This window comes from Lissotriton helveticus, chromosome 9 (assembly GCF_964261635.1).
Source record: "Lissotriton helveticus chromosome 9, aLisHel1.1, whole genome shotgun sequence".
In the NCBI taxonomy this organism is placed as follows: domain Eukaryota; kingdom Metazoa; phylum Chordata; class Amphibia; order Caudata; family Salamandridae; genus Lissotriton; species Lissotriton helveticus.
This window is the reverse complement of record NC_136070.1, coordinates 960,834,952-960,853,345: the sequence shown is the minus strand read 5'-3', so window position 1 is coordinate 960,853,345 and position 18,394 is coordinate 960,834,952. Positions and strand designations below refer to the sequence as shown.

General features: G+C 48.0%; 1 protein-coding gene across 2 annotated transcripts in view; it reads right to left on the bottom strand.

The window, feature by feature from the left end:
* Positions 1–18,394, bottom strand: part of MST1R (macrophage stimulating 1 receptor) — a 410,648-nt gene that overhangs the window by 367,929 nt on the left and 24,325 nt on the right. The window contains exon 2 of one of the 2 annotated variants that reach the window (XM_078661247.1): positions 789–900. The exons of the other annotated variant lie outside the window; for it this stretch is intronic. The gene's annotated coding sequence lies outside the window, so the exon portion shown is untranslated. The remainder of the gene's footprint in view (positions 1–788; positions 901–18,394) is intronic. 2 annotated transcript variants of the gene reach the window in all.

Here is an 18,394-nt window from a genome sequence, read left to right as displayed (position 1 = left end):
AACCTCTCAAACTTCTAAAACAGCAAAATTAAAAAGATCAACAATAACCTCAAAAAACAACCAAATCGGAGGACATCATAAGCAAGATGCCAATCTACTACTCATACAGACACCTAACCAACTCGAGAACAGTCACCAAGGAAGACAGCGCTTTAAATCATGAAAAGCATCCACTTTGGGGCCCTCACAGATCCATGTCCACATCATATCTATAACCTAGGAGGCCCTGTGATCAGCAGATTCCTCACTCACATCATTAAATCCTACATTGAGTCCACAACCTTCCCCGAGGACTGGAAGCATGCTGAAGTCACAGCCTCCTCAACAAAACGTTGGCAGGCTCCAACGAACTGAGCAACTTCCATCCCACCTCCCTTCTACCATACCCAGTTCATGTGCAACAGAAGGCAATCAATCAACAACACACCAACCACTTGGAACTCCACAATCTTCTCAACCACTCCCAATCTGACTTTCAAAGCAAACACACTACGGAGACAGCATTCATCTCTGCCACAGATGAGATCTTCACCCTACTGGACTGGGGAGAAATTGCCGCCTCATGCTGCTGGACCCCCTCAACTGCATTCAATAACGTATCACACTCCAGCCTCATCAAAAGACTACATTCAAAAGGTATCCAGGGTCCAGCCCTCAAATGGATATGCTCCTTCCTCACAGGGAGGACACAGCGAATCAGGCTCCCTTCCTACACATAAGAGGCGAAGGACTTGATCTGCAGATTCCCTCAGCCCCATCCTGTTGCACATTTACAAGATACCACTCACCAACGTCATTAGATCTCACAGCATCTTCACCATCTAACATGCCGATGAAAACCAGCTCGACCTCTCAAAATCAGTCCTCCACAACCAGGTGAGACTTCACCAAATCCATGATCTGCATAACAAAATGGATGAAAACCAATTACTTGAAGCTCAACTCAGACAACACCATCACCCACTAACCACACACAAAACCTGGGAATCATCTTAAACGATCAATTCAACATGGTCTCTCAGGTGAAAGCTGTCAACTCCTTCTGCTTCCACATACTATGCACCCTGAGATAAATCTTTAAATGGATACCCAAGAGCGCCAGACATACTGTCACTCAAGCTCTAGTCACCAGTAGATTTGACTATGGCAACGCACTCTATGCCAGCATGCCCAGCCACCTCCTCCACTGACTTCAAACCATCCAGAACACCGCACCAGACTCATCCTGGACCTCCCAAAGCACACCCACATCACACCACACCTCAGAGAACTCTACTGGTTGCTAATACACAAGTACTGCCAATTCAAATTTCTCACACATGTATACAAGGCATTACACATTTGTCCAGCTTCCCTCAACTGCCGGCTCCACTTCCACCATACTTCTAGAATTCTGTACTCTGCCTCACTCTCTCGCACACACCCCTCACACACGCAAAAGCATAACAGGAGGTCTAACCTTCTTCTGACTTGTACCCAAAACTTGGAATGAACTCCCTCTATACATAAAGGCCCCATCCTCACTTCTGGAACTCCGCAAGAAACTGAGGACCTGGCTATTCAACTTCAACTAACACCCAGCAGACGAGCTACACACCTGCTCCAGTGCCTAAATACCCTTCAGGTGATAAGTCAAGCTTTACAAATCCAACTAACATGTAGGCAACACTTCATTATACTTCCATGAAGTGCTTTCCAGTTTCTTGGTCTATCCTTGTGACCCCAGGACTTCTAGACAGCAGAGTCTTCCTTATGTCACAGATTTCATTTATTGTGAGAAGGCTTGGCATGTCTCATTTTGGGAGGCATTTCCATGCACCTGTGAGTTTGCAAAAGCGGTTGAACAAGTGTGTCTTACATTCAGAGAGATTATTGCTTTCAGACCATAGTGTGCAGGCAATTTGATCCTTCCAGAATCAACCTGTGTTGTTACTAGTTTGCTTTGAAGTGCACATATTTGTCAATTCACAGAAATTCTCCGTAGTCGACATCTTTACGTCACTCGAAGCAATATTGCTCAACACTGGTTGTTCCGGACTCGCCCAGTTTCCTGTCAGGCATAACCTTGTGCAGGTCTAGACACAGTAGCCATACATCAAATGCTTCCCTCAGACTGAAACCCGCCTGAGCCGCAGAATGGCGGAGAGTGGGATAAATGTCAGGAACTGAAGTCGGGAAACAAAGGACCATAAGTAGAAAACCACATGGTGGATGGAGGGAGTCTACTTACTGTTGCTACTAGTTGGTAATTGTGGGTCATTTAGCTATCATCTTCAAAATATCACATCACAGCGATGAGGAGAAAACAAATTCAATGGATTTATTCATTAGGCTCTCAAAGGGCACCATCCCCTCAAATCCCAATAAGTTAAGATCAAATGAAAATAATGTGGTAGCAGCAAATTCACGTGCCTTCTTTGAAACCATGCCACACACATCCAGCCACTAAATAAATAAGCCTGTTTTCAAATGAGGGACAGAGCAGGTAAACTTAACTATAGTCAGAGTGCAAAATGTACTAAAATTCAGCAAACATTCAGCAGGTACCCTTCACAACCTTTAAGAAGCAGGGCCAGTGCAATTCCAGATGGTGTAACATTTTGCTAATCTTCGAAAAAAACAATACAGCTACCTTCACAGCATGCATGGGTAATCAAATTATTCTTCCCCCCCATATCATAGCCAGGGCTGGAGAGGCATTTTAATCCACCAGGCATTTCCCTGGTGGGCTGGAGACAACTTGTTAGGGTGGGAGGGTCACTTCTGTTGCCTCTGTCACTTTTCCAGGCATATCAGACTACAGTGAGAACACAAGAGTGAAAAGTTATCAGAGAGGGACTAGAGAGAGAGAGAAAGAGAGAGAGAGAGAGAGAGAGAGAGAGAGAGAGAGACTAGAGAGAGAGAGAGAGAGAGACTAGAGAGAGAGAGAGGGAGACTAGAGAGAGAGAGAGAGAGAGACTAGAGAGAGAGAGAGAGAGGGAGAGGGAGAGGGAGAGAGAGAGAGGAGAGGGAGAGAGAAGAGAGAGGAGAGAGAAGAGAGAGGAAAGGGAGAGAGAAGAGAGAGGAGAGAGATAGAGAAGAGAGAGGCGAGAGAGAGAGAGAAGAGAGAGGAGAGGGAGAGAGAAGAGGAGAGAGGGGAGAGAAGAGAGAAGAGAGGGAGAGAGAGGAGAGGAGAGGGAGAGAAAAGAGAGAGGAGAGGGGAGAGAAAAGAGAAGAGAGAAGAGGGGAGAGAAGAGAGAGGGGGAGAGAAGAGAGAGGAGAGGGAGAGAGAAGAGAGAGGAGAGGGAGAGAGGAGAGGGAGACAGAAGAGCGAGGAGAGGGAGACAGAAGAGAGAGGAGAGGGAGAGAGAAGAGAGAGGAGAGAGAAGAGAGGAGAGAGAAGAGAGGAGAGAGAAGAGAGAAGAGAGAAGAGAGAGGAAAGGGAGAGAGAAGAGAGAGGCGAGAGATAGAGGCGAGAGATAGAGAAGAGAGAGGCGAGAGAGAGAGAGAAGAGAGAGGAGAGGGAGAGAGAAGAGGAGAGAGGGGAGAGAAGAGAGAAGAGAGGGAGAGAGAGGAGAGGAGAGGGAGAGAGAAGAGAGAGGAGAGAGGAGAGGGGAGAGAAAAGAGAAGAGAGAAGAGGGGAGAGAAGAGAGAGGGAGAGAGAAGAGAGAGGAGAGGGAGACAGAAGAGAGAGGAGAGGGAGACAGAAGAGAGAGGAGAGGGAGAGAGAAGAGAGAGGGAGAGAGAAGAGAGAAGAGAGGAGAGAGGAGAGAGGAGAGAGGAGAGAGAAGAGAGAAGAGAGAAGAGAGAAAAGAGAAGAGAGAAGAGGGAGAGAAGAGAGAGGGAGAGAGAAGAGAGAGAGAGGGAGAGAGAGGGAGAGAGAAGAGAGAGGAGAGGGAGAGAGAAGAGAGAGGAGAGGGAGACAGAAGAGAGAGGAGAGGGAGAGAGAAGAGAGAGGAGAAAGAAGAGAGAGGAGAGAGAGAAGAGAGAGGGGAGGGAGAGAGAAGAGAGGAGAAAGAGAAAGAGAAAGAGAAAGAGAAAGAGAAAGGGAAAGGAAGAGAGAGAGAGAGAGCGAGAGAGAGCGAGAGAGAGCGAGAGAGAGAGAGAGAGAGAGAGAGAGAGAGAGAGAGAGAGAGAGAGAGAGAGAGAGAGAGAGAGATTGGGTGGACCAGAGCCAGCATTTGGCATGGGCGAGCTGGGCCCAGGCCCAGGGCGCCAATCCTCAGAGGGGCGCAGCAGGGAGCTGCTGACATAGTCATGCACACAGCAGCTCGCCCATCCCACTTGGTCTCAATCTGGTCCTGTTAAAGTCTTTGTAATCAGCTCTTAATGTACCTCTGCATAATTGTTAGCACCCCATCAACCACCTGCCCTTCATCTTCCTCACACCTCTTGCCGTCACACCACCACAACTCCCCGCCCCAAAACAAACACCACATTTTCTTTCTACTCAGGGTACTGTCCCGGTCAATCCGATTGAGAGCTGGCTCAGGGGTGGACGGAAACAAGAGAAATTTTACTAGAAAATAAAAGGGAATGGGATTCGTTTGAGCATTTTTGCCAGGGCTACTTTGGCTCCCCAATCCGATCCTGGTTGCAGGCATCATCTACAACTCACTAGCATAGTGGAAACTGCTACCAAGAAGAAGGCCACTGATCAAGCGCCAACTAACACAACGTGAGAAAGAACTACAAGGCGATGATCTGCACCATTCAAATATGAAAGATACAATTTCTACCATTGTTAATATACTTTATATTTATTTATTCTTATATCATTAGTTCCACGATTTAAAAAAAAAAAGTAGATATACATTTTGAAAAGGTAGGACACAGGCAGGCAGATAAGACCTACTTCAAATAAACTGTTATTTAATTGGTAGCAGCGGCAGGCACAGGCTTCATTCTGGAGTGCTACTTCAAGACTACCCAATGTCAACTTCCAGAGTTTCTCTCCTTGAGGCACCACTATGGGTATCCTGTGGCCGCATCTTATTATTACCCTGAACCAGAACTTGACATCAATAATCCTGCTTCGACAAAGAGCAGATGGGACAGACCCATGAGACGATGGCCTGCATCAATCCACTAATAATGTATATATATACAGTTATACAGAGTTTATATAATTTGTTTATATATGACATACACCTACACGGATCTATGCTTTTTAAAACATTTTCATGGAAGGTACTAAGGGGCTCATTAGTATGGCGGGCATACCAGTGGGAAATGAGACCGCCCGCTAAGGGTGCGGCGGTCCCGCACATCCCATTAGGATGCGTCCGCCACACTGGCGGGTGCATCCTGCATTTCTGACATTGTGGCGGGCGGTGCTGAAACCACCGCCCGCCGCAATGCCAAAAATGCATGTTGTGCTTTTCAATGCACAACGAGACAGGCACCGCGCGGTGCCTGCCATGTTGTCTATCATCGTAGTCAGCTAAAGGCGGCTGCCTGTGAATTTCCGTACCAGAGGCTTTGAGTTGATCTGCACAAGCACCCTCCACATTTTCCTTCCTCCACCATAGCATACATTATGGGCAAAGGGTCGGCCCACTTCAGCTATTGGCTCTCTTGTACTGTGAGTGAAGGCATTTTATCCAGATCACAAGTGCACATCCACCTAAAAATTTGTGCACTTCAGTGCCACGGCTGGTGAACACCTACTTTACAATGCTTTTTTCTTTCCATTCGTTATCCTATTTTGGTGTTTGTGTCATCCTAGTGTGTTTAAACTAGGTCTACTACTTCTTAATGTTACAGTACTTCAAAGACAACTGTAACCATTTTATTGAGGTAATAATCATGTGACGAACATTCAAACTAGGGGCTTATATATGTTTTGAGTAAAACTTTGAACTAGGGGTTTTATATATGTTTTAAGTAAAACTACCTGCCAGGCAGTAAACGTACTGTGCTAATAAAATTGTGTAGGATATTTGTTTTTATTTCCAAAAATGTATTGCAAGCATGTGGTTGCTGCATTTATACGGCGGCTGAACTTTTTCTTTTTTCCTTCTTATTTTTGTGGCTTATGCTTCCAATAAAAATGTAATCATCGCACCATCTTGCTAAGGAAAAAATAATATTGCTTGAGCAACTGCTTGTTTCTTTTTAAGATACTAAGACGAAGTAATACCAACACTTATTGTGGAGCAGTCCTAAACCGGCAGGGAAACAGCCCACAAGACTGTTGCGAGTGCTCTCAATGGTTTTGCCTTATGACCTTGGCAAGGACGTTCGAATTCATCCCCTTGCATCTTGCCACGCTCAAACCAGGCACAGCAAGAAAGTCCAGCCGGCCACAATCTGTTGTGGGCTTTGCACTGTTGAAACATGTCTTTGCCCTCCACTTTTGCACAAGTAAACAAAGCACTGCATGTTAAAAGTAGATACAGATACTCTTGAGATGGCAGCACACAAGTTCACATACCTTTATCAAAGGCAAATTACAGTCTGCTGTGTCAATGATTAGTCATCTTTAGTACAATCTCCACGAGGTTAAGGAGATGTCAAGGTTGAGGAAACTAAAGAATTTGCAATGCAGCAATTGTAGTAAACTGGATACTTAAAAGCTGCCCAAGAGGTCTGCAGACAGCCTCTGGAGAAGATTCCACAACGGCACATTAAAAAAGCGCTTGCACGGCCAATAGGTCTGGGTTTAACATGATAACACATACTGTGTAAGCATGTCAAAGCCAAGCAAGAAACAAATGGCTGATTCTATTGAAGTCTTCCTAGTTGTAAAGAAGTCCCTCACGCAGGTCAGTGCAAGCATTAGAATAGAGGTGGCAGGACACACAAAGTCAGACGCACTGGGCGAAAGACTAACTAAAAGTCAATTTTATATATATTTTAGGGAACTGGTCTGCTTGGCAGTTGGGCTATCAAAATCTGACCTTAAAAATCCGTTCTCAGCCTTAATTGTGACACCCCCAACGTCTCGGGCATTGATAATCTACATAATACAGCTCCTGTTTCGGGGGTGGACGTGTGCCTTGTAGCCAACTGTGTGGAGAAAGATGGATGCCAAAGTCTTTAGGTCTGTGCAAAATAAACCACCTCTCAAACAGTTCACAGAAACCAACTAACGTGAGGTTTCAATCACTCCTTTAGGACAAGTGAACTGCAGAATGCAGCAAAACAAGGGAAGGAAGCAGTGAGATACCTAGAATGAGAAAACCTTAGTCAACCATACCAACTGAGCAGCCACAACTGTTGGTTGCCATGTAAAGCATGTTTACTGCACTAGGATTTGCAGATAAAACAAGTGGGTTAACAAATTGCAACAGATCAAAGTATTAGGACAAGATCCTAACTTCAAACAAAATGTTCTCATCTCTGACCTTACGTGGATCAAAAACTTTTCTCACCAGCCCATGTTGCCCAGTTGATCCTGCTATTCGGTTACTAACATAACCAAGAAACAGATCACTGAAGAAAAACAAATTCAGTACAGAGGTATGCATTAGCTCGTTACATCAATTCAATGCCTCCTTGTTGTGTCCCAGCAAAACCTTATAAGCTGTAGGACGGTATTCCATAGTCCCATCGCAACTTGTGATATCAGGCTATGGGTTCTTTGAGAACAATTTCCCTCCTGTTGATAAGTTCCACAAAATACATCACTTGTGATATCACCTAGATTGGGGTTTTTAGGGAGCTACACTTCCAGCAACCATCATGTTAAGACGTTAAACTCTGGATGCAAAAACTGCCAAATCAGCAGCAACTTCAAATGCGGCTAATGCAGGGTTGTAAGGGTGCCATGTGCCCCAATGCAAGCAAAGGAAATGGGTTCTCTGAATGTTGGGTAGCAAACAGCAGTTACAAATGATGTGCAATGAGATCATGGGATCCATGCAACTACACCTGCTGCACCAATGACAGCTACGCTCTTGCACGGCTACTGGGTATGACATCATGTACACCTATCAAGCTTATTCTAGTTGAGCAAAACACTGGAGCAGCGAGACAGAAAGACTGCCTCGGTACTGGCGTGGAGACCTGGAACACCAAAATGAAAATGCTGTGCAAAGAATCATGGCTAGCACCCTAGTGGAATGTTAGGAGTTGGGCAGCCAATCAGACTAATTTCTTTGTGGATTGGAACTACCCTTGTAGGCCTGTTCTGCAGGCTCCTGTGGCTCCCATCTCCCTGTCTCCTGGGTGTGACCTGTCCCGCATACTACGTTTTGCCCTCAACCCATTGTGGTTCTTTTCCCTCCCATCTATAAATTCAGCTCACCATTGCCGATTTTAAAAAGATTTCAACAGCACAGCTCAGTTTGGCTCCTTGTCTGTGAATGTGGAAAGCTGCGGCCTCTCTTCTCTAGCACCAGCTCTAGCCTCTCCTTCCTGAGAAGCAAAGTAAGCCCGAATTAATTAGCTCCTGGTACAATGACAAATACTTTAGCAACATTCTGTCTTTTGCAGGAAGCAGAATGAAGACTTGAGCATCAACTTGGCTGTGTTCTTGTGGAGTTTCCCAATAGCTACTAGAAGTTCTGATCAATCTGCATAATCCCTTGCAGATGCTCAATCATGCAATCACCTATGCAAAATGGCAAACATTTCTGGCACAGATTCCCTAGCACCAACTATTAAATCCCTCTCACTTGGCTTTGCAGTGGATTTTAGATCACAGTCACTTGTTGCTTAGGTGCTGAGCATCAACCCATGCAGCTAAACAGTCTTCCCCGAAAGGTGTGCGGCAAAGAAGTAAACACTACAGAGCTGGGTTATTTGATGACATTGGAATCCACCATGTAAAGCAGAGGGGATGAAAGGTGGTTGCCGATAGCTCCACTGAACGAAGAATGTCTAAGAATTGCTAGATTCTGTGTCTTTGCTTTGCATTTACTTGGCTCCCTTTCTAATGCAATGTCATACGTGGGCCAGAGAGACACTAAAACAGTTAACATATCAACCCCTTATGTGATGTACAATAGCTCTTTATTACATGGCAACATGTATGATCTTGAGTTTTTCAGACGTTTGTGATACACTCTAATTTTCTTCTAATTTCAGAACTCTGCATACGTCTCTTGATCTGTATTAGGAGCATCTTCAGTTTAGTCTTTGTGGCTGATGGGTATGTTATTTTTTTTCAGTCTATTGCCTAATATCTAGCCTGGATCTCCTCGGTAGAACTCAGCCGCAGTGGAATTTTATAGCAGCCAATTTTTCCTTGGAAGAAACATGCAGTGCCCATGATGCGGTCCTCAGTTCAAAGTGAGCCTGGGAAGATTCCCACCCAGTTCGAGAGAAGTCACTCACTGAACCGGACCAAGTAACACTCTATTCACCAGAATGTTCACAGCTCTTAACAGTAGCTTTGATTGTATCTGGCATCTTTCTTAATCGGTAGCAAGAGGAGGTGGAAAAGATCTTCCTTGCCATCTTTATTCAGTATGTCCCTCTTGAAAAATTGAAGAATTTGTGTGTTTGGCAAGCGAGTTTCTTTCTTGAGTCCAGACGTAAATTTTCAAACGTATGTGCATAATACTTGCTCACAGGCAACTGGATATCTAATCCCCTCACCACTTCCAATCAGTCTTGGCACCGATCTGTAAATTTGTCTTCCTGTAGAGTCCACTTTGCCATTCACTCTAGATGCGCCCTTCTGACAGAATGGGCACTCGGTTTCTGCTTTCTGAAGGTACAGCTGAAGCGCCCAATTAATGAGAGGAGGACCTGACCAAGTGAATTGAGTTTTCTAGTATAGAAGATAAATCCCTTTACCCACATAACTAAGTGAGGGGGAAACTGTCTGATGATAACTCAGAATGTGTTCAAGTGACTGTGCTCAGATTTCAAAACCCTTAAAAAAATAACAGCTTATACACGTCTGTTACCTGGGGGAAGGCGGTAGCTCACATATGATGCATTCCGTCACAAACAGAAGAACCCAACCCTTGTAATCATGTCTACTAACTTCACAAAGAGACCATTCTAGTAAGTGTTAAAAACAGGTGTGCTGTGTTTTTTTATTTAATAATCTGCTTCTGGGAATTTCAATACAGATGCACGCGATAGACACCCACTTCACAGCCTTCGGAAAGGGTGTGCAAAATACAGATCGAGAAACAAATATTGTGATATTTCTAGGTATATTAGCAATGTCTGGTATGTTAGACGATTTGTCATTTAAAGAGCTCACCAGGAAGCCAAGTTAAAAGATGTGGGACTTGTATGCATGTCAGCCATATCTAACAAATGCCTACATGTCCATTTCCCATACAGTGATTTAATGCTAGATTTCAAAGGCGAGTATTTATACACTGAGCCATCTTGCCAGCTTAAGATTTCACTACTTAAATGATCCCAGCACTCGCACTGCGGAGCTTCTATGAAACAGCGAGCAAACATGGAAAATTAGGTGGATGCTGTTTGCTTGGACTAGCATTTGAAAGGCATTTCCAGCGTACTAAGTAAAGTTCTGTGCTTTCTTTTTTTTTTTTAGGCGGTGAAGGGGACCAATAGAGCTTCCAGATCACACGATAGAGGCATGAATGCCTGTCCCTCCTACTGATGTCTTAAAAATAAAACTGGGGTTTCAAATAGATGTAGGAGGACCATTGTTTGTCACAGGTTTAAACAGCTGTAACTGGTTCAAAATACACCTGCCACCTATTTTTGAGAGACTTAAGAACAAGAATATTTCTCATCAGCTTAAAGTTCTACGTTGGCTCGCAGTCCAGAAGCGGTCTGACGTTAATGTGCTCTGCATTGTCCACATGGTTATTTAGCGAGTCCTCCCTGAACCTCCAGTTGTTGAAAGAAAAGCTGCAACCCTATAAAACCATCAGGACATGGCGACTCAAAGAAAAACTTAGCATTAGTCCTGTCGTTCAAGAGCTGGTGAAAGGTGGGCTATAGGTCCTTCTCTATGCTTACATCCATATTGTGGAATAGTTTACCGCAGTACGAGAAGGGTGGTTAGCGATTGTATGGCTTATGACCAAGTCTCCCACCCTTCCAGGTTGGAGAAATGAATAACATTACATTATTTGCAAGAAGTTCTTTACAGTGCATCAAAACATATAAAGTGTGTTCGAAAGCACTAAATACAAATCAAGTTATTATATTATTAGCCGACTATATGCGGTTTAGGAAGGGTTTAACATCTTTACCATTTCAAAGGTAATTTGTGCCTGCGTTTTCTTTCAACTTTTCTGTGCCCGTAACTTAACGGTGTATGAGCACTTTACAATGACCCTTCACACATACATAAACAGATGCGAACTGTAAAAGATTTATAATCAGCTATTCGGCTTGGTTGACCATTGACAGCAAGCTGGCCTATCAAACTAATAGTTTCCAATGCCTCAGCCTTGAATGGTTTGAAATATAAAATGGAGGGTGCCAGCTTAACAAACCGAGTCCAATGACTTACTCAAACGATTTATAGATCACTGTGAAAAGGATGTTTGGGCCTTTGCTCATGATACCAGACTAAAGTGGCAAAGATCAAAGTCTCCAAGCAGGGATGACCGGTTACTCACCGGTAATATTCATTACTCCGAGTCGTAGCCCTCCCCGTCCCAGTCCTTACCCATGAGCATAGCTCCTCCCACCAGAAACTCCCAAGCAACTAAAACCCATCCCTTCCCTCCAGGCCACACCCACACCCTAAGGCATATAATCATGTGACCCGCCCATCCACATCCTGTACCACCAAGCACAAGAAGCCGAACAGGGAGGGAGGGATGGGAACCAGGACTGGGACGGGGAGGGCTACGACTCGGAGTAATGAATATTACCGGTGAGTAACCGGTCATTACCTCCTCGTCATCCCTCCCCGTCCCAGTCCTTACCCATGAGCAGATACCAAAGCAAGAATCGGCTTCACACAGTAGCAAAACAGACTCAAGCCACACAGGCAGGAAGGCACACAACCCGAGCAGAACGCAACCCAGCGCCCCCAAACCCAGGAGACACAGTCCCACACATCAACCAACGACTAGAGGACATAAAAGCTCGAGGAGAACACCCAGCAGCATACACGCAGAACACAGCCAGGGAGGCCCCCCGGAAGCAAGCACAAGAAGCAGCCACCCCCGAGGCTAGGTACCTCGAACCGACCCAGGCGCCAACACACCACAAGCCCAACAGCAGGCCGCACAGCCAACACAGCCACCGACGGAGAGCAGCCACAACAGGCCCCAAAACAGGACCAGCCAGCCCAAAGGCAACAAAAAGGGAAAACCACCCCATAAAAAAAGACACCGCAGGAAGGAGGAACACCTCCAGAGCCCGCACAACCGTCAAACAGAGTAGCTGCACCGAAACCCCAGAAAGAGGAACAGGACAGAAAACAGGCAGAACCAGAAACCCCAACAAGGAGCAAAGGAACGAAAGAACGGCGCCAGGAGGAACCATCCAAAACCACCCGGACACCAAGGGGCGCATCGGCCCAATGCCCGAACCCTGAAAGGCCAACACATCCGCCCACAGAGCACGCAGGGAGGACACAGGCCGACCCAGTCGAAGCCAACCGCCCAGAAACCCAAGACCCGCACCGGAATCCAATGCAGACACACCCCGTGCCGGACAGTAATCCAGGAAGGAAAACCCCACGACCAGCCCAGGACAGGAGAGGCGAAGGGCTTCCGAATTGAGGAAAGGCACACAGCAGGCCCCCGTCCAATGAAGGACAGGGCAACCACCCCCCAGACAGTGCCGGGCCAAACCAGAGAACAACCTCAACCCAAGGCGATCCTCGGAGATGCAAAACAGGACCAACAACGGAACCCCGAACCAGGTCAGCAAGAGGCCCAACACGGACAGGGAGGGAGACACCCCACTCAGGCGAGTCGCCACAAGAACAAAACCCCCGGCAGACAGAAAGCCCAAAGGGAACTACAAAAAGCACCACCAGGGGACACAATCACAGCATTGGCAGGATTCGAACCCAGGCCTCCGAGGGCGGGCACCACAATAAGGTACAAGAAACACCCACCAGCCAAAGCCCCATGGCACCACCACCCAGTCCGACCAGACCGATAGGAACCTCAAGAGGAGCCAAGGCAGAAAGAGGCCAGGCCAACCGAACCGACCACAGGAGACAAAGAAAGCAGAAGAAGGACCCAAACACACACCAGTGCGAGCCTGCGCCACCAGAGGCACAAGACAAACCATCGAGCTAAAGCTCACCGGTCAAAACGAAAGCACCACAAGAACCAAAACCACCAAGGGACACCACGAAAGCAGAGGCAGGATATGAACCCAACGCCAGTGTGAGCCCGCGGCAGCAGAGGCACAAGACATACCATAGAGAAACAGGTCCAAGGACAATCAACGCCCAACAAGCCCAAGACAGGCACAGAGGCAACCGCTCACGGGACATAAAAGGGCAGCCACGCAAGAGGAGCGAACCACCAGCCAACAGGACCACCCGCGGCCAAAGGCCACACCCCCCGGAAAAAACAGCAGACAGCCCAAAGAAGCCGGAACCCAATGCCCCAGAGCAAGACACACCTGGGGGGAACAAGCGCCAACGGGCCCAAGGAACAAACCCCACAGCAGCAGACAACAGCCGCGGAACATGGAGCCACCGGGGAGAAGCGGAAGACTAAGCCCCCAACAACCACCGCAGTCCTCGCAACAGAGCCAGCCCGCAGGGCACCGGCAGGAAGACCCTACCAACCGAGGCGCCGAAATCACCCAATGAACAGGAGCACCTGAGCGGCGCAAAGAATGGAAGACTCCAAGACCAGAATCCACCCAAACCGACTCAGGAGCCAGCAAACACCCAGTGAAAGGGCCGGAGCCGGAAGGAAAGAAGAGGAAGAATCAACCAACCGTCCAAGGATGGGAACACCCGGAACCCCAGAGCAGGCCAAACAGAGTAGCTCAACAAAACCACCCAGGGAGCCAAAGGTCAGCAAACACACCAGGAGGCGCAGACCATCCAAAAGGCAGCCCCAAAAAGCGGAAATGAACAACACCCCCACAGAACGTAGGAACCACCACGAAGCCGCGTGAACGGACATATGAAAGCAGGCGTCCCAAAGAACCAGAGAATCCAGGAAAAACCCCACCAACAGGAAGGGAAGAAACAACCGAAGAGACACCATCATGAAGGAATGAAGAGGGTACCACACAGGCCCAACAGAAACGAAGCCCCGAAAACCGAGAAAGAAAGCCCGACACATCGCCAAAGAACCCGGAACAGGGGCAGCGCAGAACCCATCCAGTAGCCCAGCCCAACAAGGAGGGACCAGAAGAAGAGGAAGCACTCAGAAAACCCCGGGACATGTGGAAGGAAGGGACCCACCGGCCGCGCACCACACCACAAAAGGGTCGGGCAATCAAAGTTAACGAAAGGCAGACCAAAAGCCCGCACACAACCCGTAAACTACCCACACCGAGTAATCGGACTGGAGCCAACAAGAACGACCGCAGCCGCCAAACCGAACAAGGGCACCAACGGAACCCCAAACTGGACAGAGCCCCTGAAGGAAAGCCCCATCACAGCAGCCCCACAATCAGCACCGCCTCCCCAGGCCAGAAGCACAATAGCCATCAAACAGCCATAGAGGACCAAGCCGCTGCCGTACCAAGGGAACCGAAGGACAAATCCGTCAGGAAACGCAACAGCAGTCCCAACATGGAAAAAGAATCAGAGGGAACTTAGCCCACAGCACCCGGTAGTCCAAGGTGGCCTCCCAACCAGGCACCAACCAGGCCCGACCATGCCCAACTCCCGAGAGCAGACCGGAGCAGGCGAAACCAGGGAGGCAAGGCCGTAGGCCGCAGAGAAACCTCGACAGCCACACAGAAGCAACCGAACCCAAAAGCAGGGGCAAGGCACAGACAGAACAGTAGGACCAGAGGCAGAAAAAGATGGATCCAAGGCCTCGCAACAAGCAGGACCACAGAATAAGAAGGAACGGCACCCACAAATACCAACAGGCACCGAGAAGGCACACCAGCCAGCAGGGATCGACCATCACCACAGCCAGGACACCACAGCGAACCACTGTAAAGGACACCCCACCGCCAGAGCCAGGGGAAAAACAAGTGTGACAACATCCTGCCACCCCCCATCAAGCACACCGCTCACAGAGTACAGAAAGACGGAGGCCTACAAGCCCCAACAACAGGAAAAAGGGGAAAAAGTCTACAGACTTCCCACCTCCCAAGGGCCAAGGGAACCCCAAACCGTCCCAAACACGTAGCAGAACACAGTGAAGCCTGCCCACAGGACTCACCCGAAACCACGTCCGGAGCCACGACAGCAAAGCATCCAGCACATGACAACAGTTAAGGAGCAGCGGAAGACCCAGCGACCACCACCCCCCAGTTACAGCGTAGCCCAAACCACACATCTCCAGTAGGGGAACAGAACAGAGAAAGTAGAGCCCAGACCAAGCAATGCAAGATCCACAAGGGCCAATCAGGGAAAGCCACACCCCAACAGGACAGCAGGCCAGCCCAAACAAGACATAAAGAGGGAGTCCCGGACCCCCCCAAACACCATGGTCCCACTAAAGCAGGGACTCAAACGTACATGAAACAACAGGTATCCAAGGAGAACAAAACACAGCCGCCAAGCAGACCGCCACACACCTACCTGAAAGGAGGACAGACGTGCAGAGAAGCCAGCCATGCACAACACACCCCCCCTCCCACCCCGGGCGAACCCGCTAGGGCAGGGAAACAACCTGGAAGAGGGGAGGCCCCAGCAGGAAGACAAGTCGTGCCCCCACCACGGGTCCCTGTCAGAAACAGAAGCAATGCCCTCAAAAGGGGCAGAGAGCGACCCACGGCAGGAGAAAGAGGCCAGGGGAGAAACCAAGGACCTACAGCACACAGAGTCCCGACCCCCCAAGGAACCGGCCCCAGGCATGCGTATTGTAAAGATAATAAAGCACATGTTCTCCGTTAAGGGCAGGCTCAAACACCCAACACGCTCCACAGTACATAGAGGATCATGTCACTACGATAAACAGATGTAGCCGAGGCACAGCCCAACACAATCAGAACACCAGGGCACCCCCAGATCCAAACAGACACGGGAACATCGGAAAACGTAACGGCGCGCTTTTTACGAGCACCAGTAGCATCACAGAAGGACACAGGATTACGTTCTGTAGGCGGGGGAGGAAATGCGAAACGCTCCGAACCACACGAGGTTGAAGCAACGCCAACACCCGAAACCGGGCAACCAAGTCCAAAGCCGGAAGCAGTGCATGGGACACCACATCCTAGCCCCCGAAAACCCGGACAAACCAATGGCAGCAAACAGTGGGAAACACGGGCCCGTTACGAGCACCCAGCCACCAAACACACCACCAAGGAGGAGCCAAACCGCCACGCCACAGGCGAGCAGAGAGGCCAGCCGCGCCCAACACACCCCCCACCCTCCCCGGGTGAACCCGCTAGGGCAGGGAACATACCCGGAAGAGGGGAGGCCGCAGCAGGGAGACACCACCCCACACCAGGCAGTCAAGGCCCCCCAACCCCACGGTCCCGCTAAAGCAGGGACTCGAAAGTACATGGAAAGAAAACAAGTACATTAGGGGAACAAACGACCGCCCAGCAGGCCGTTTCACACTCACCCGAAAGGAGGCACCATCGGTCCAGTACCTCCCCACAACGAAGTTGCCAGGAAATGAATTCCGCAGAAAAAACAAACAGGATGTGGATGGGCGGGTCACATGATTATATGCCTTAGGGTGTGGGTGTGGCCTGGAGGGAAGGGATGGGTTTTAGTTGCTTGGGAGTTTCTGGTGGGAGGAGCTATGCTCATGGGTAAGGACTGGGACGGGGAGGGCTGACGAGGAGGTAATGACTAGCAATTGTGTCTAGACTGCCTCGGATCATGGGTGGGTCAATGTCAGGAGGTGATATCTTGCGATGCAAATTACAATTACCTACTTAATAATATTTGGAAACATCCAAGAAAATACCTTTTTATGCCACAGGCCATTGTTCTTTCTTCAATTATGAACGAGGTTACGAGCTAGGAAGTTTCAAAGGTTGAGAAGTCACAAGCTGCAAACATTTTAGTCTTCCTTGTAAATATGGGAAGTTGGTTGGATGCAATATTATTCCAGGCATGTACTAATTACATGGGATAGAAACTAAAAAATACAAGGTAAAAAAACATAATGGGATGGTTACAGATAGCTTTCTAAACTAAAGTGCAAAAAATCTTGCATGGATTTATAAAGCAGATTACATACTATCCTCCATGAAGGGGCATAAGTATAGCTCGCCACCTCATGGCACTAGTGCATAAGGTTCCGACTAGGCCGCATGTACTGAGTCCTTATACAAAATTAAAAGTGTCCATAACATCATTTAATTAAATATAATTCAGTGAGAAAATACACCTGCCGACTAGTAGGAGAAAAATGATGGTCAAAAGTTGGACAGTACATAGCAATCAATAATGTTAAGTGACAAGGATTTCGTAGGGGAAGTACCAGGTGGGCAACCTGCAGTTGTGCTTGGTGTTCTACTCATAAGAGGAAGCATTTCAGGGCCCTCCTGCAGGCATTGAGTGAGGCAGGTTTGGTGGGAGTCATTCTTGTGATGTTGAGTACGAGTGAAAATAATCAGCATCAGGTGGCACTTGTATGATCTGGGAATGACGAGGATCAGGGTTAAGAGGGAGATATAGGGCCGGAATTAGATCTTGGTGGCATGGATATTCATACTGCCAACACTGTGGTCAGCCTGTCAGAGTGATATGCGGGCAGACCTTAGGTTAAACCACAACAGAGACTACTCTGTCTCTGCAGTGATTAAACCCCTCCGACAGCTCTACAGAGCAGAGGAAGGTCCATCAGAGGCAGACCTCTAACTGTTGCAGTGATGGGCAGTGAAGCCTGCTAAATGCCCCCCTCTCCCCGGGAGGAAACTCCCATAGCGAGGGGGCATTTTATTTTTTATTTTTAAGCAGAAAATCCAACTTCAGGAGTTTATTTTTACAAGAAAAAATTAAACGGGTCGATGGACTTTTCCGTCATGTTGACAGAAGTGTGCACCAGACTTCAAAAAGCATTAATTGGTACAACTGTGACAGCAGTACCTGCTAACCCTTTGAAAATGAGTGGCAGCTTAGCGGTCATTTCAAAATTTGGAAGGGGGGTGGGGGGGTGGGGGGAGGGGGTAGTCCCGCCCTGGCAGATGGTAAATCCTTCTCCAGGCCTACGAAGATTACTCCATTCCCTCAAATTATAAATCAGGCCCATAGTTTGTAAGCGATAGTAGAGGCACAGCTGTAGACTACAACAGTCATCCTGCCATACTGTTTTCAGTTTTGGACAGAACATGTGTAGTAACGTGTATGGAATATTTTAATGACTGCAATTATCTTAATTAAAGGAATGATTTGGAGTGTCATAGGAAGCTTACACTAATCCCCATTTTAACTCCCGCACCCCCCAAACCACAG